General features: G+C 44.4%; 1 protein-coding gene across 10 annotated transcripts in view; it reads left to right on the top strand.

Annotated features, from left to right (window-relative positions):
* The window catches only part of TENM4 (teneurin transmembrane protein 4), a 737,381-nt gene that overhangs the window by 247,535 nt on the left and 470,678 nt on the right, over positions 1–19,168 (top strand). The window contains exon 1 of one of the 10 annotated variants that reach the window (XM_079105084.1): positions 4,108–4,954. The exons of the other annotated variants lie outside the window; for them this stretch is intronic. The gene's annotated coding sequence lies outside the window, so the exon portion shown is untranslated. Of the gene's footprint in view, positions 1–4,107; positions 4,955–19,168 lie in introns of those variants that run through there. 10 annotated transcript variants of the gene reach the window in all.

Raw genomic sequence — 19,168 nt, 5'->3', positions numbered from 1 at the left:
ATTAGAAAGTTTTTTTTGCTTCAAAGAGTATTGTCAAGAAACTGAAAAAACAGCCATAAAATGGGAGAAAATATTTGCAAATCATGTATCTGACAAGGGACTTATATTCTGAATACATGAAGAATACAACTAAACAACAAAAGGACAGACAGATAAGTTTTAAAGTGGATAAATGCATAGACATTTTTCCAAAGAAAATATAGAAATGACCAATTTGGACATTAAAAGATGTTCAACATCTTTAGCCAACAGGGAAATGCAAATCAGAGACACTGAATCATTTGTGTGGCCCAGTCTTTCTGGTACCAAAGCCTCCTGGCCATATACCTCCCTGAGCCCAGTAAAGGGGTTATAGAGAAGAGAGGGGGCCTGCACTGCTACTGAAGATTTGCACAGGTAAAAGGAGATGGAGTGAACAGGGAGGAGCAGGTCAAGATAGAAGTGTTCAGCCAGGAACAGATTGTAGGGGGCTCTTTTCTCAATGAGAGGCAGAAGTTGCTATCTGAGAAGAATTCCCAACAAGAGTTGTGCACCTTGTCCTCTGCTGCCTTCTTCAGAGCACTCCTGAAAGCAACATGCTTTCTGTTTCAGGACCGTTTTACAATTCAGTGTTATTGAATACCCCAAAGGAGTTTTGTCTATGTGGATTGTATCTATGAAAATTTGTCATATTAGTAATTAGCACTGAAAAAAACATGTTTAAATTGTTGTTATAAGAAAGATATTATTTAACATATAATAATAAGCCCTGACATTAACGTCAATAACACATTTCTGTGAAGACTGGTGTTTCCATAAAACAACCAGGTATGGAGTGGCAAGATCTTCTGTTTTGGCAAGTCTTTTCACTGATTGCCTTACTAGAAGATGTACCTGCTTCTGCTTTCAGTCTGGAAACCTCCACTTCATACTCATGAGAGAGCAAGAATGAAAAGGGCAAAGATGTTACTGTTATTTATTATTATAAATAGTTTAGACCTCACAGACTTTCTGAAAGGGCTTGGGGGCTTTCTGGGATCCAATATGTGAGCCACACATGAAAAACTGAGGGTACAGAGGTGAGATTCTCACCTCGGGGGTGGAAGCCAACAGTGAGTGCAGTAAAGAGGAAGAGAAGTGAAGAGTCTGAGTGGAGAAGGGACAGGAATTCAAGAATGAAGCCTGGCTGTACTAGAGAGGCCGGGGCCTTTGCACATGATGTTCTTCTGGCCCAGAATGCTTTCTCTCATCCTGTCCCATCTAGTAAAACCCTCCTCAGTGGCAGCCGGAAAGTCTTTCCTACCATTCTTATCATCTCCAGGCTGGATGAAGCTCCTTTCTGTACACAGCACCCTGGAGGCTGCCACCAGGGTGTTTCAGCACAAGAGTGGCTGGAGATGGAGAGGAGGTTAAGGCCTTGGGATTCTAGGCAGAGAAGCTGGGACTTTGGGGATTGTTTTTTAAAAAGTAAGAAGCCTTTGAAAGTTTTTGCACAAGCATCTCCTTGATAACATACAAATGTATGCGGACGTGTTCACTAACGGGCAGATAAAAGCCATCCTCTACTAATTCTAATTCACTAGCAAATAAAGTAATGTCAATTATCCAGAAGAGAAAGAGAAAGAGAAAAAGAGGAAGGAAACACTAGCTGAGGCTTACCATGTGCCAGGCATTCACATGTCATCCGTCATAGCTGTCAGGTGGTATATCCATTATGCCCTTTTACAGATGAACAAATGGAGACTTTTTTCTCCCCACAAGGACATCTTGATAGTAAATGATGAAGCTGGGATTCAAACTCTAAACTCAAGTCAGTCTGCCTGTGATGCCCTTGACTGCTTTTCTATCACTCCACATGGCCTTAGGGCCATTAGTGTGGCCTTAAGTGTTTACTGCTATATACTACTCTTAAAATTGTGTTCCTATCATATTTAAGTTTTATCATGTTTAAAGTTTTATTTAAAGTAGATTTTTGAAAAACAGTCATTGAAATGATATGAATACAGAGAAAAATTGTAATCACAAATCATTATTCTAAACTTCAAATAGTATAAGAGAGTTACTGAGGTTTTGTTTTTTTATTCCTTCCCCCACCCCGTCCCTCTTCTCACTCCCCTCTGCACAATCCAAAGTTCCTTCATTCTTCCCTATCTGTACCCTCACTATGGATCAGCATCTGCTTATCAGAGAAAACCATTCAGCCTTTGGTTTTGGGGATTGGCTTATCTCACTTAGCATGATATGCTCCAATTTCATCCATTTACCTGCAAATGCCATAATTTCATTCTTCTTTAAGACTGAGTAACCTTTCATTGTGTATATGTACCACGCTTTATTTATCCATTCATCTGTCAAAGGGCACCTAGGTTGGTTCCTAGCTATTGTGAATTGAACTGCTATGAACATTGATATGGCTGAATCACTGTAGTATGTTGATTTTAAGTCTTTTGGGTCTAAACCAAGGAGTGGGGTAGCTGGGTCAAGTTTTCTGAGGCATCTCCACACTGCTTTCCATAGTGGTTGCACCAATTTGCAGTCCCACCAGCAATGCATGAGTGTACCTTTGCCAATGCTTATTATTGCATATATTCTTGATAATTGCCATTCTGACTGGAATGAGATGAAATCTTAGAGTAGTTCTGATATTTTTAGTTCTTGAAAAGCCTGAACAGGAACACTAACAGTGCTCTTTCTTTCTACCCTTTGAGGGAGCTTCCATGGAAGCTTCCATGTTCGTGATAGCCAATGATCCTCATTGTGGCATTGCTTCCTTCTCAGAAGACAAGACTGCAAGGGAGATGCAAACCTGTTAGATCATTAACTAGAGATACGAGTGACTCAAAATATATGAAGGGGTCAGGCCCTGCCAGAACTGTCTGTCTCGGTTGGTAATGGGAACCTAGAAAGTCAAAGGGATTGGGCCAGGTAAATTTTTTCATAGAGTGAGTTTGAAGAAATAAACCTAAATGGGAGATTCTAGTTCCTATAGAAATAAGAAGGCAAAGAAGCTTCATGAGGCTAAGAGCGTACCATCACATCAGTTGAGTAAGGACAGATGAACATTTATTGAACATGGGTTAATATCTGTGCTAGGCACATTATAGGTTTTATCTTCTTTGTGAAAATCTATATATTTGGGGCCTTATGAGACAGGAATGTCCCAATTTTCATGTGATCATACTGAGACACAGAGAGGTGTCTGGCTCAGGGACATATAGCTGCTACCTGGTGACACCAAGGCTTGGAGTTGGGTCTGTTTGTCTAGTCCTTTGGAAACACCATCCAGTCTTCCACATAGGGAGAAAATGCTGTCTGGTCCCAGCAGGGAGCCTGCAGTGACAAGTCAAGCTGTCCTCAGCAATGCTGTGGTGGCAGCAGTAACCTAGCACTGGATTCACCTCCTTTTTCCCGACCCTGTTCATCCTCCTGGGCTGTTTCCTTCCCTGACGCTGCACCTCCAGTCTTCACCTAGAGACGTGGGATGCCCACAAGCTTCCCATGCTGCCGTCACCTTCCGACTCAGTATTGGTTTAATTCATGTTCGTTGGCCAACTAAACACATGGATACTCTTAAGGATGAAGGAGCAAATAACCTGAGATCAAATCCAAAAGGTGCTGCAGATTGAGCTTGGAACCCAACCGTTCCCTGCTTGCTCAAACAAGGAGCCCCTGCAGGGAGCCACTTTTTGGTCCAGCCTCCTATATTTTGGGAAGCAGGAACCCAGTAGCTGCCCTAGAAGCTGAGTGTGGAGTTTTGTGCTTTGGTTTTTGTTTTGGTACTGGGGATTGAACCAACTGCACTTTACCATTGAGTTAGATCCCCAGTCCTTTTTATTTTTCATTTTGAAACAGGATCTCACTAAGCTGTTGAGGGTCTTGCTAAGACACAGAAGCTGACCTCAAACTTACGACCCTCCTACCTCAGCCTCCTCATTCTCTGGAATGACAGGCATGAGCCACCACAACTGGCTGAGTGTGGAATTCTGCCTTCCCTGAGGCCTCAGCGTCTGGTTAGCAGAGTGAGCGCCGCCACTGCTGTGGATTTTGCTGCCCTCCGGAACCCCCTTAATGTGATCCTTATTTACCTATCCCATGTCCTCAGAGCAGTGCTGCTGCACAGTCCTGGGTGTGCTGTCAAAATAATCACAGAGCCATTTAGCCATTTACAAGCTGAATGCCTAGTTTATTTCCAAATGGGAAGGTCAGTGTCATTATCCTTGGTGGATTCAATTACCAAATCATTGGGCTTGCTTCCTGTTGCTAATTGCTTCAGCTGCACACCTCTGTGACCAGTTTAGCCAAAGCAGCCAAGGTGAGGCCTACAGGCCCATTTCCAAGGCTGCAAACCTCTGTCACTGTATCGCCTTGACTTACCCATTGTGCAATGGATGCATTTCGACATCTTCCACCTCCCGCTGCTTTTGTGAAAGTTCCCCTGTTGGAAAAGAGCAGTGAGTCAAGAAGAGACTCAGGACCCTTTGCCTCTTTGGATTCTAACCGTAGTGGGAAAGCCAAGTGTGCCGAAAACGCTCCAGGGGTGAGAACAGACATTTGTTGAGGACCTATTAGATGTCAGCCACAGCGATGGACATTTCACAGTCCATTTAACCCTCCCAACTCCCTGGTGAGGTAAGCATTGTTATTTCTGATTCACAGATGGGGTCATGGCACCTCAGAGAGGGTCAATGACTTTAAGTTACATGCTGGGAAGTGGGGGAGGCTGGAATTGGATCAAGGTCATCTACTGCAAAGCCCAACTTCTTCCAACAGGTTGACAATAATAACAAGAATGACCGCAGCAAGAACTACCTATGGTGGCATGCTTACTCTGCCTAGCTTGTATTAGCTCGTTTAATCCTTACAACAGTCTCCAGGATGTTGGGCAGTACTGTCACCCCATTTAACACATGAAGAAACCAGGGCATAGAGAAGTGCTTTCAGAATGAATAATTTTCCAAAAATGGGTGTTGAGAAGGTAAGTCCCAGCAATCTGACACTGTTTGCTGCTCTGTCATAAATGACTCCTCTAAAATAAGTAAAGTCCTTGCTCATAGGACTTAGATTTAATATTTGGCAGTTGGTTATTCATAGTTTTCTTGCCACCCCATTGGGGTGGGTACTTTGGTTGCTATTAGTAAACTACTCTCACTATGGTACTGCCCCATACTGTTAAAAAAAACTTCTAATAGGCTAAAGAATTGTAGAGCTGGATTTCCAGAATGTTCAGAGTCAAGTATTTTCGAAGGGCATCTAGTGTAATGGTAGAGAGCAGGCTCCAGGATCATAGTGAGGGAACTCGATCCTGGCTTACCAACTCCAGACTCTGGGCAGCCTTACTCCCTGCGCTTCAGTTTCCTAATATGTAAAATGGGCATAATAAGCCCATACCTCAATGGCCTATTGCAAGGACTAATAAGCATGAAAAAAATGTATATGATCATGGGTAACACAAACAGCAAGTGCCCAGTAGAGGTAATCTAGTACAGTAGAATGTGAGTTTATAGAATGGGACTGAGGAAGTGATCTAGTTCTACCTTTCATTTGAAAATGAGGAGAGCGAGGCCCAGAGACCAGGAGTGGTGGGCCCAATTTACACAGCATTTTAGTTTTCCAGTTCCAACCCCAAGGCTCATGCTGATACCGAACATCATATTTAGAACTACAGCCTCAAGAAGCCCACGCACCAATCTCATCTCTAAAAGTTTTGGTTGAATATCTTTCAATCTGCTTTACCCTTTCTGATCATCTGTTCTTTGCCTATACTTTCACTATCCTTATGATATTTCTTTAAATACTGTACATGTTTATTTTCTGAATCTGATAATTTAAGGACCCATAGTATTTGTGATCTGATTCTTTTGGTCACTTTTTCTGCTGCCTGTTGCTCATGGTGGCTTGTTTCCTCGTGTGTTCTTTTATATTTCCCGATTGTTGACATTTTGTGGAACTTGTTTGAGGACTGAGTGGAGAATTAATTGTTCCAGAAAGAATTTGCATTTGCTTCTGCCAGGTACCTGGAGGAACCACCTACTTGGGGACCCTCTCAAGTGCACAGCTTAAATACACTTAAATATGCAGCTTGGACTTCGTGTTTTGTTTTGTTTTTCTCACAGGGTAATAGCTAATTAAGCTCTAGATGCCATTTTGTCATCTGGAATTCTCAGGGAATTGTTTTTTGGATTTTTTTTTTTCCTTTCCCCTCTACCATGACTAGATTTTCTCCCTGGCTCCTCTGTGGTATGAGATTTTGTGTTTTCTAATTCATTCTTTCACCAGGGTTATGGATGTTGTCTTGAGGAGTCTTGGCTTCAGGTGAGGACATCAGTCTGTCTTCCCACCTTTTGAAGAAATATGACTTTGTTTCCTTTGTTGGTCCTTCAAACCCAAAAATTCTAGACCACCAAGGGTTGGCCCATGCCCTCAGGATAGCCTTGCTATCCTGTGAATTTGAGCTATCTTGTTGTAACTGTGACCTTTGAGGATTTTCTTCTCCTTCTTCCCAGCTTAGCTATATATTTAAATATATATAAATTGGTTTGTTTGTTTAATCTGGTATTTTTCTGTGTTCATCATTAGGGGGATTCCTTAGGATGAGTAGGCAGCCTACTGGAAATGGAAGTCTAAAGTGGTCACCACTAACAGCAGTGTGAACGTGGAACTTCATCAGTTAGGGTTCCCCTGGCTATTACTGGTTGTCAGTTTATCATGGTTTTGCCCCAAAGTCCACCCAGTGTGCCAAAAGAGCAGAGAGGAAGTGTCCATACTGCAGGCCAAATCCCCTGTCTCTCATCATTATCACCATCACTGTTCTGTGATCATAGGCTGTGCTTATCTCAGCCCCAAAGGGACCTTGACCACCCGGAACATTACCTATAGGTATTGCCAAAGGAAAACTCTAGTTCTATAAAAGGTAACCATAAAGTACCACATTCTGAAGGCATGCTTATATACTATTACTCTTATTCAACCATCCCAGACTGGTCCTTGCTAAACATCATGCCAGGTGAAACAAAGGCAGCAGGAGCAATCTTATTTACCCCCTCTTTTCATTCATCCCTGAAACATTTACTGAGCACCTACCTATGTGCTATGCCTGTTAGGTTCTGGAATGCAGAAATGGATAAGTCCCAATCCTTCCTCTTATGGGCAAGTTCATGTACATGGACAGTGACCCCAGAGTAGGGCATTGCTTTGGCAGAACAACACTGGGGGCAAAGGGAACCAACACAGCTTCAGGTGGGTGTGCTCAGGCAGGCTTCCTGTAGGAAGTGGCATGCAAATCCAAAGTATGAGGGATAGAGAGCAAAAGTATCTGAAATCCAAAAGACCACAAATCACCAATTCCTCTGAAGAATATATCAGTACTCAAAGGAACAGTCCTGCTGGATTTCCTTCCCCAGTCTTGGGCTGTAGATGAACAGTGCCCTCTGCCACTCCAGGAGCCATGCTTTGAGGACCACTGGTGTAATTTATGCATTCTCAATAGGGACAGTCTGGTCCCCAAGGGGGCAAAATTATTTCTTGGGGTTTAGGGGTTATAAAGAATCCTAGTTATTATAATAGTTTGCAGTTACCCCAAAGAGTCATAGTATATAAATAGACCTATCATATATCTGTGGTATTGAAATTTATAGGAGACCTATCATATATCTGTGGTATTGAAATTTATAGGAAGGGGGGATTTGGGGGGGAAAGAATCTGTAAAGGCTCCTTGATAACTGCAGTGGGAAGATTTATAATGAAAAGAAAGGTTAAGAACTTCTGGTGTCATTGAATGAGCCACATTGTTGACGCCATATGCTCTTAAGTTCAAATGCTACCTCCCTTGTTAGAAACCTACGTAATTCTGCACAAAATAGCCTCACTGTGCCTTAGTTTCCTTGACTGTAAAATGGGTTGATAATACCTCCCATCACAAGGTTGTTCTGAGGATTAAGTGGAATAGATTTGGTGCCAAGTGTCCCTGGGTGTTAGTTCCCTGCCTCTGCCCAGCCCAGTGCACACATGGTCAGGAGGGGACAACAGCTGCGGGCTGATTTTCAGGTGGTCTGTGTTGTGGGCCATGAACAGTACCAATAGGAGAGCTCCTGTCTCTGTAACCACCTCCATGTACAGTGCCCCTGAGCTCTTGGCATCATCTGGAGAGAGATGGAGTGGCCCATTTGGGTTATAAAAGATGATGCTTCCTGGCTCTTCCTTCACAGATGAAATTAATACTCAGCCTGCTGAAGTTGAGAAATACAGGTGGAGGTGAAGCTTGTTAGTGATTGTCTCTTAAGGGGAGAGAGTAGGTTTTCCCCAGGGTTGCCAATTAATTCAGGAGCCTCAATTTGAGGTCCTGGCCTCTAAGATCCCCATATCATCACTCAGGGAAGAAACTGTGGACCCTGGCTACACAGGAGCGGTACGATAGGAGCGAGGCAGCCTGTGGCAGGAGGCACAGAGCAGGGCGGGGAGTGGAGACAGGAAGGCTGGCCGGCCCTGCTCTCTCACCCTGAGACTCCTGCTTCCCTGTCTGCCTCCGCATACCCCTGTGAGGGCTGCGTGGTTTAGAAATACCTGCACAACATCTGGCACAAAATAGGCCCTCATTATGTATTTATTGAATAATTAACTTTCTCCTTTCAATTATTAAAACTAGCATTATCATTAAATAATGGGTCATATATTTTACTGTTTTCTCCTAACCCTCACAGAAACTCGACTGCTATTTCATCATCCTCATTATCCCATTTTATAGATGCGCATCCTCATTATCCCATTTTATAGATGCGGAAACTGAGGCCAATAGGAGTTAGGGCATCTCCCCAGAGGACCAACTTGCAGGGCCAGGGTGAGCTACTCTGCTGCTTGTCTTCCCATCCTGTCTCAGACCCACTCTGCCATCACCGGGCTTTCCTTGGGGTAGAACTAGAGACTGATTTGGTTCTGAGTCTCATGCATGGCCCAAGGAAGGGAGGGAAGAACTTCCCTTTCCAGCAGTGACTATGCCTGTCTTTCTTCTTCAGCCCTGTCAGAGCCACCCTCCTGCACGGCTGCTGCCCGACTCCTGTCTGGGCCTCTGCAAATCAGATGAGACAGGCAAGTCACCTCTGCCACATCACCAACAGGCAGAAGACAGTGCCCAAACCTGCAAACCAGGGAGTGCTGCTGTGCTCCCCGGCCAGGCAAAGGGGCCCTCTTTCTGACTCCAGCTGTCTTCCTCATGAGGGCTGGCTTCTGTGGTGAGGCAGTGTCTGAGCCGTTCATTATCTCTGTGCAGAACATGTCAGGGCTTGGGCCTAGCAAATCCAGTGCAGCCTGGACAGTGTTCTGCAGCTCCTTTGGCCTCCTCCTGCATGGCCTCTCTCTTCCTCACTCTTCTCAGTATCCTCAAAGGAAACACACAGGAGAGACAGGGAGTGGGAGGTGCTGAAGAAAAACACTAGGTTATAAAATAAGAAAATAATCTCTGCTTTGTAAAGGCTTTGCAGTTGGCCAGGGGGTGCTGTGTGCATTGACCTTCACAGCAGCCCACTGAAGCTGTTGCCATCTCATTGGGGAGATGAGGGTGTTCCCTGCCTGGGCGCCATGGGTTCTTCCAGAAGAGCTGCAGGGCCGGAGGGACTGTGATGTCATCTCACCCAACCTCCTCTCTCAGCAGAGGCATGGGAAGGGAGAGAAACTTCTGCAGCTTACTTGGGTATCAAGTGGCAAAACTAAGACTTGAACCCAGATCCTGCTGACTGCAATGACCACTCCTTCCCTTCCTTTGTGTGGTAACAGCGCAGAGAGAAGAGACAGGAGTAGACCAAGATCTGTCCCTGGACAGCCCCATGGGCCCAGATCAGCAGGAAGGACCTGGGGAGCCTCAAGGAATACATCACCCAGGTTCAGAGAGATACCTACCATTAGGCTTCCTGGCGCTTGTGTCTTGTCTTGGGAGCATGAGATGGGCTCAGATCCAGCCTTGCCCAGTCAGGGGCGGTACTGAGGAGATGCAGATACAGAAGTGGATGAGGCGAAGTTTAGTGGGTTCAGAACACTCTGGAGAAAGGCTGCTTCCCGAGCTGGTTTTGCAACTTCTCCAGGTGCCTACAATTATGGAAAGGAGTGTTGCCTAATTCCCTAAAACAGGCTTGATTTTAGTCTGTCAAAATGTTAACATGAAAAATAAAGAAGAGACTCAGCAAAGAGCTAAAGAGGCCATAAAACCAGGTGGTTTTTTGTTGTTGTTGGTGGTGGTGGTGGTAGTGGTGGTGGTGGTGGTGGTGGTGGTGGTGGTGGTGGTGGTTTGTTTCAGAAATGTTGAGGAGAGGTTAAGAGATGGGTCCAAAATAGCATTCCTCAGTGTGCCTGTGACCCTTTCTTTAGTGACTTGGAAGCCCAAACTTCTCACTGTACCTTAGAAGGCCCTGTGCTTCCCCTTTTCTGGAAGTGTTAATCATAAATGGTGAGGATTCTGGGTTCCAATCTCAGTTCTACTTTTGAAGTGTGTGACCTAGAGCAAGTCACTTAACCATTCTGTGTTTCTATAACTCTACATGTGAAATGATGTAGCCATAATAATAAATAACATTGATATTGTGGTTCGCATCCCAAAAGCTGGCATAGCTCCCAGGCCTGTCAACACTCTCAGTTCATGTTGGTGGTGAGGTGATTGTCAGCAGCAGTGGTAGGAGCTTAACAGCAGGACATCCCAGCCTCTGCAACTTTACCATGCTTTTCCTGCAAGTGGAGAGCTCTTTGGATACTTCGAATTGTCAAAATCCTTGCTCATCTTTCAGGTCTCCCTGGAAGGTGAGCTCACTGGCAGCCTACCCTGACCCCTCAGACTGGTTTCCTTGTCCCTGCTTCTACCCCACAGCTTCTGGGACCTTCCCAGCACAGGTCACCATTCTCTGGCCACATGAAGGATACATTTATGGATGTCCCAAATGGGAGCCTACCCTCAAGACACCTCCTGGTGTCTTGCCCCCAGGAAGACCTCCAGTGGAGATATATATATATATATATCATGATTCTGACTGCCTTCCCCTCTCCCAGCACTAAGAAACTCATAATAGATGTTTGTAAGGATGTAGGCAAAGCTACATGGTGAGGGGTGTGGGAGGTGCACAGGAAGCCAGGGTTCCACCCGTCTCCCTTGCACCTGGCAGAAAGATTGTATAAGGGCTTCATTATCTACCCACTGGTACCAAAACCCCAACAGCTTTGACCTGACATTAGAAGAAAGTTCTCAGCCCTTGTATTGCTATTCTCTATTCCAGCACTAGCCAGGCAGCCCTTTGCTGCAAATCCGATATCCCAAGATGTGAGATTCCATTCTGCCTCCCTTGAGCACTACCCTCCTTTTCTTTTGCCATCTTTGTGATTTTCCAATTTCAGGGCAGCCTACAGACATGCACAGGCTAGAGAAAGCCCCAGAGGGGGCTTCCCCTTAACGCTTGCTTAGAGGCTGGAGGATTCGGACTGGCTTCTTTGTTCCCATGTGAGGCCTAGAACCTTGAAGCAAGTGGGCCCCCCGACCTTGCCAGGGCTCTAGCATCAGTTGTCCCCCTGAGCCCTGCACTATGGACTGCTCTTCAGCATGATAGCTATAAAAACCTGGTCCAGCATTACTGGTCCTTCTTTTCTGTCCTCCTCCCTCTATTTCAATTGGAAAATAATCTTCATATCAAAAAATAAAATGCAGAATACACTGAGAATCTGTATACCCCAAAGAGTTAAAACACTGTAGGTGTTAGCAAGCTACACACTGCAATTAGTCTAGATGGGCCTCAGAAGGTGAATGATGACCTGTGGTCCATCCACTCCAGGCTGTTTTATGCTATTCAACACCAAAGGGAGAGAAGTGTTGATACATGAAACAACTTGGATGAACTTCCAGGGAATTATGCTGAATGAGAAAAGGCCAGTCTCAAAAACTTAGATATTTTATGAGTGCACGGGATTTTGAAATGATAAAAGTTTAGAAATGGAGAAGAGGATGACAGAGTCAAGGGAGGGTGATATGTGGGGTTATAAAAGGGTTGCGGAGATCCTCTCAATGATGGGAATGTTCTGTATCTAAACTGTGGTGATGAATGCACAAACCTGCGGAGGGGGTGACATTGTGTAGCATTTAACACATACACACAGGAATACAAGTAAAACTAGGAAATGTGAGTAAGATTGGTGGATTGTGTGAATATCCATATACTGCTGGCTATGATAGTATTTCACTTTGGCAAGATGTTACCATTGGGGAAAACTGGGGAAAGCGTATCATAAGTGTATTAGTTCTTCTAATTGCAGATCAATCTAGAATTATATCAATACAAATTTTAATTAAAAAATAAAAGATATCACAAGTAACTTTTTAAAAGAAACATTATAGGCATAGTTGAAAGCCCCAATGTGTCTTCCAATCCCATTTTTCTCCTTCCTAAGAGGCAACCATTATCAGAAATTGGTATTAATCACCCCCACAACGTTTTTATACAAGATATGTGCCTAGCACATAACAGGGCCTCAAAATTTGTTGAATAAGTGAAAAAATATTAATTCCAGATGCTTATACTTGGGAGAATTATGGTTGCTTTCTTTTCATTTCTTTCCTTCTTTCTTCTTTAATATCAATCATTACTGTTAAAAAACAGCTTAATTGGGATATAACTGACATAACTTAGAATTCACCTATTTGAAGACTATGATTCAATGGTTATTAGTATGGTCATAGACTTGTGCAACCATCACCACAATCCATTCTAGATCATTTTCACCACCACCCTCAAAAGAAGCCAAGCCCATTGGCAGCCATTCCAGATTTCTCCTAACCTAAGCTCCTCCCACCCCATCTGAGTTGCCGGGGTCACCAATCTTAAGCAGCTCCTAATCTACTTAATGTCTTTTTGGATTTGTCTCTATTGGACATTTCATAGAAATGGAGTAAAGAACACAATATGTGTTTTTGTGACTGGCTTCATTTCCTTAGCATGTTTCCAAAATTCATTTGTGTTGTAATATGTTTCAGTACTGTCTTCCTTTTTATTGCCAAATGATATCCCATTGTATTTATCCATTCTCAGCTAATGAACATTTGGGTTGTTTTCACTTTCTTGCTATTATGATTAACACTACTATAATCAGTTCTTGGAAGATTTTTCTGTGGTCACTTGTCTTCATGTCTCCTAGGCATATATCTAGGTGTTAACTTTCTGAGGAATTTTCAGATGGTTCTCAAGTGGCCATGGTGGTTCATAGTCCCATGAGCAGCATATGGGAGTTCCTATTTCTCCTCATGCTTGCCAACACTTGTTATTAGCAGTCTTTGATTTTTCACACAATCATGAGCTTCTGAATCAAGCACCCCAGTTTAGAATTCCAGTTTTGCTGTTTACTGGCTATTATATCACAGTTATTAACCCCCTCCTCCATTTTCTCCCTCTGTCAGATGAGACTAATAATACCCACCTTGCAGGACTACTGCAAAGATGGGTCAAATTAGACAAAGACTGGTACCACCTTAGCACAGAGCAGGATGCAATTGGCTGCTTTGGAACACAGTAACTGTGACAGCTTCTTACTATGGGCATCAACTAACCCATGGTCTTCTTGCCTGGGATGCACTTAGAGTCACCTAGAACCTCCATGAGCACCTCTCCTCAGTTGGCTAAGCCATGTACAAGTAAAAACCAGGAGAGCTACCTTCATAAATGCACAGACCTTATGGTGAGAATCAGAACAGTCCCCCATCACCTCAATCCCCAGCACTTCCAGGGGCCTCCACTGGGGGCTGGTCTCCCTGGCAGGATCTTACCAGGCATCCCTCCCCCTTTCTACAGGAAGGCAGTGGGGCAGAACACCTTCATGGGCCCAGTTTCAGAAGCTGCAAATTGAGTCTGAACCACTTGCGTTTATTGAAATAGCTCCCCCCCCCCCCCCCGCTTTTCTTTGGCAAGAGCCCATTTTTCATTCCATCATTTTTGCAACAATCACAAACATTATCTGCACACCCAGCCATTGTATAGGGGAAGAAAAGATGATTGCTTGCTGATTGCTACTGTTGTTCATTTTGGAGATGACTCTATAGATGGGAAGGACACAGCTGCATGTCAGAGAGGCAGAGAACAGCACAGTTCAGTAATGCCAGGGCATCATGAGGAAGAATGGAAATAGGGGAGCCCCTCACAGCAGGAGAGATCCAGCAGTTGGAGTAGCAAAGGCTCATGGGGCAAGGTGTCTGTGCAACAGGAGGCATATCTATTCTGAACACCTCAGACTTATCACACCTCCAAACAGCCTCAGCATCATCTCTAATTCCAACCTACTTCCCCAGTCCTCCCCATCTTAGTGGGCCAGAATCTTGGGCACCTTCTTGATTCTGTTCTCTCCTTTGTTCCAAACTTCTAATATATCACCAAGTCTCAAATGCATCCACTTCCCAACATTATCTCTCTCCTGGACCACTGTGCAGCCTGCTGCTGTCTCCTGCTGCTCTGCCTCTAACCTCCCTCCTGATGGTTCATACTCCAGCCCACACTGATCTTCCCATGAAATAAAGAAGATCAGGTCACTGCACTTTAAAACCCTACAATGGCTTCTCATTTCACTAAGAATAAAGTCAGATGTCCTTAAGCCACTTTCTGTATCTATGCATGCTTCTACAGGTTGTTGTGATTCTCTGCTACTGCACTGACCATATCATTGGTTCATTTACCCATCTTCCCCATTGACCCCTAGGTTCCCTAAGGGCAGAACTTCTGACTCATATAGGTGCCCAATATTTCTTTTCACCTACATTTGAGAAGTCTTTACAATTTTCAGAACTCTTTTGTGCAATTGTTTCTTTTCTTTAACCCTCACCGCTCTGAAGTACACAGAGAAGGAGTTTTCATTACATTTTACAAATAGAAAATTCAAGACTCAGAAATGGTAAGTGATGGTCCAAGGTTCCTACACATCAGGCAAATGGCAGAACCAGACTATCCATGGGTCTTCCAAAGGAGTCAACTCTAGAATCCCATGAAGAAGGCAAGGCAGGTTACTAATGTCTGCAGTTCATGAAGTATGGTCCCAGGAACACCAGCATTAACATTACTGTTAGAAATGTATTTTGGGCTCCACCCATAAGATGATAGAATAGTAAGTGTCCAAGCCCAAACTTTCCAACTGCTTTCTTCCATCCAAGATCATATTCTCTGTGTCGTCTGATGTTCTGCCTCTAGAATTACTCATGTCCCAGTGGTGGACTCTGATGGACCAGCTAGAACAAAAGCTCTTCCTGTAGACTCTCTGCAGCATGGTCTCTTTCAATAAGGCCAGAAAACTCTGTGGAACATAATAGTGCCATCCATTGAACATACTCTCTGCCAAGACTGATTAAATAAGGTCTGACAAGCATCTCTCCTGGGTGACTCTGGATGTTGAGGCAACCAGAGTATGAGTCATTTGTAATGCCCCAGGTATAAGAATTTCCAGGGCAAAATATTCCCCAAGTGTGGAAAGAAACTACTAGTGACAGGCAAAAACTTCAGAGGCTGTGCTTGTGCCTGGAGCAACAGCTTTGTCCTCTCCTGCCCCCAGTTTGACTTTGAAACATTCCGTCAAGAATGATCAATCTGGCATTGAAAGGCATCCATGCACCAGCTGAGCCAAAGAGATGTTGAATGAAAATAGAAGCTTCCCTCAGTGGTTTTGTTGGATGCCCATGTCCCTTAAGGGCACCAAGCATGGCCACACAGTGATGAGAAGTGAGTCTGTAAAGCCTGGCCTGCATCACTCTGATGTGTGACCTTGATGACCCTTGCCTCTCAGGATCAGATTAACTATGGTGGTACATCTCTGAGGCCCCTTCCTGCCCTGATGTGGAAACCTATGGCATGTTCTCAGGGAATGTGTCTGAAGAACTCTGGACCAGCTTTCTCCCAGTATCAGGATAGGAAGTCAGTGAGATGTGGTCAGCTAATAAAACAGGACACATGTCAACCCCCAGCAGCTTCAGTGGTCAAATGTGTAGCCTCTCAAAGATAAAGGGAGAGGGAGAAAAGTCATTGTCCTCCTGAATCTCTGTGTTTCTGACTTCGAAGGACTGTTAAAGGTCATCTCATCCTTTTTATTCTGCCTGTCCAGTTTGGAATCAGTCTCCACTGGTTCTCAAACTTGACTGCACTAGAATCCCCTGGAGGGCTTGTGCAAAACACAGATGGCTAAGCTTCAGCCATAGTTTCTGCTTCAGTAGGGATAGGGTAAAGCACCAGAATCCACATTTCTAACATGCTCCCAGGTGCTGCCACTGCTGCTGGTCTGGAGATGACAGAACAAGTCACTTCTCTGCTTCACGGTCCCCAGCGGCTACCCTACCCCTGCTCTCAGGTGCCCTGGAACATAAGCCCACTCCCTCTGAGGCAGCTCCCTCACCCTGTGGCATCTGTCCTTTGATGTAGTTTGAAACCTTCCTTCCCTGGCTCCCACCTACTATCCGTGAACTTAGATTCCATAGCAAGTCCCCAAGTTAGAAGGTGAGGATAGTAACAGTGGCCTTTTCTTGGGCACTGGATCAAGTTCTTCACATGCATCTTATTGATCCCCTCCACTCATATGGAATAAAAATATTCTCTCCACCTCACAAAGTCATTCTACAAAAGGACAAAAATATGGAATCATTTTATTACCTTATAAACTAAGGGTTTTTTTTTTTTTTTTTTTTTTTTAACTTTCAAGTTGTGTATTCATCAGCTACAGTATCCTTAATGAAACGCCACAGACCAGGTGGCTTCAACAACACAAATGTATTGCCTCACATTTCTGAAGGGCAGAAGTCCAAGATCAGGCTTGGTTTCTTCTGAGATCTGTCCCTTTCATTTGCAGATGGCCACCTTCTCACTGTGTCACATGGTCATCCTTCCATCTGTGCTGCATCTTAATCTCTTATAAAGGACGCCAGGCATCCTGGATTAGAGCCCAACCCTATGACCTCATCCCAATTACCTTTCATGTTCTGAGGTGCTAGGGGTTAGTGCTTTCACAAATAAAATTGAGGGACATAATTCAACCCAAAATAAGCTTCTATTTGAAGTTTGATGGGTGCCTAGCTGTGTGACTATGGAGAAGTCACCTAACATTGCTGAGTCTTGCCTTCTTCCTCAGGGCCCAGCTTGTAACACTTATAAGCACAGAGGAAGGATCTGAATAGGGAAGAGAGACATTTCGACTTCCGAGGAAATTGGGTTTGGAGAAAAAAGATGACCAAGATAGAATCTGGCTGAGAAATAGAGCAGGAGGCCCCTGTCCAGCCCGGCCCTACCCTACCCATGGAAGAAATCTGCAGAGTTGCACAGTGCTGCATTGTTCCAAGACTCTGCAATCTATTTGGTGGTGGAGGCACAGGCAGGACTCTTTGAGGAGGTCCCCGGAGCAAGCCTCCCCTAGCTTGCACACCCTGTCCCTATTCACCAGTCAACCTGCTGCTGCTTGGGAAGGTCCCCAACCATGGAGCTGCCATCGCAGCCCTCTCTGAATTCCAGAACTTCCCAGAGACAGGAGGAGCATATGGTGGGCTTTGGAAACAAGCTAAATATCTATCAATAGGGGAAGCATCAACTCACAGTTCGAGTTTGCCATCATTTATTGTTATTATGCTGTCATGGGGAAAGCACAGCACTTTGCCTTTATAACAACCCTGCAGCGATGGTGACCATTACTGACCCCATTTCATAAATGTAAATACAGAGGCTTAAAGAGTTCAAAACTGCTTGTGGCCACAACACCTGTACACTACAGAGCCAGGGCGTGAAACCCCAGATCTTTTTGAATCAAAGCTTATGTTCTTAAGCTCTATACTCTGCTCATTGATAAGTGCTGATGTAGAAGAATATTGAATGATATAGGGAATACTTTTGATGCGATGTTAAGTGAAAAATAACAAGATATAAGGCATACTATCCCAGTTCTATAAATAAATGTATGTGCAGTGTATATAGACAGAGGGAAGAGAGCTAGAATCAGTGGTTATTTCTAGATGGTGAGATTACCTTTTGATGTTTTTTGTAATAACTGGAATAAGGAGAAATGGATCTTGTTAAAGGGGAGATGGAGCAATGTTCTGGAAGGACACAAAGGTTGGTGGGAACCCTGGCTGTAACTCTCCCCAGCTACCTGATGCCAGGTACCCAGCCACCACCTAGTCTCTGGATCTCTCTGAAGGATTCAGGGACCCATGGCAAGAGACAAAGATTAGGAAGCACACCTGATTGGGGTTCTATTTTTGAAAAAGGCCTGTGCTGCCATCCCCAGAGACAGAGTGCAGCGTATTTCCCTGAATAACCACTGCTATTTTTAGAGGGCGCCAATGAACTACACCCAGGGAGATGGGGAGAGGAGCGGCTGGATGCTTCTAGAGACCCTGCCAGTCCAGAGCTGGATCTCAGTCTTCTTCAAAAGTCCCTGCCTGAGAAGGCGTTCCTCAGCCTCACTGTACCCTTGGTGGATATCGCGAGGCCCCAATGTCATGTAAGCTGGGAGAGCAGGGCAGTGTGGGGCACCAACTTCAGGGGACCACTTGTCACCTTAGCGTGGGGCAGTTGTTATCAGTGTTGTCAGCTCCTGGGACAGAGATATCTGAATTTAATATCCTTTTGCCACAGCAGGGAAACAAGCAGGAAAGGATTACTGTCTAAGAGCAAAGGCTCCAGGACATGTTTGTGAGAATTTTTAGAGATGGGTAGAGATCAATAAAGATCAGAGTCAGGAAGAATCATGGATTCTTAGACTTCAAGGGCACTTCATCCAGCTGCCCTGCTCACCTGCTGTGTGCAGCCCTAGGACCTACAATGAAGGGGCACTTCCTCCAAGAGATCCTACCCATTTCTTGATATTTGGTTGTTTGCAAGTTTGCACCAAAAAGTTCCATATCCTCAGGCATATGTAATGATGAATGATAAATAATGAGGGTGGTGAACTTGTATTGCCTGCTTACCACGTGCCAGGTATGTCATAAGTAATCCAGAGTTTCTCATATAATCTTCACAATAGGAACACAGCCACCTTATTCTGAGTTAAGTCTATTATCATTCCTATTTGGCTAATGTGAACACTGAATGCCTAGCACCTAATAATAATGACAGCAAGTATTTAGAGAGTACTCACTATGTTCCAGGCACTTTTTAAAGTGGTTTACAGGAATTAATTTAGTTGTTATAAAAGCCCTTATCATCATCTCCAAGTTGGA

Source organism: Sciurus vulgaris (genome assembly GCF_902686455.1).
Source record: "Sciurus vulgaris genome assembly, chromosome: 11".
Taxonomy (NCBI): Eukaryota; Metazoa; Chordata; class Mammalia; order Rodentia; family Sciuridae; genus Sciurus; species Sciurus vulgaris.
Note: the sequence above shows the minus strand (reverse complement) of the source record. Positions and strands in the feature narration are given on the sequence as shown.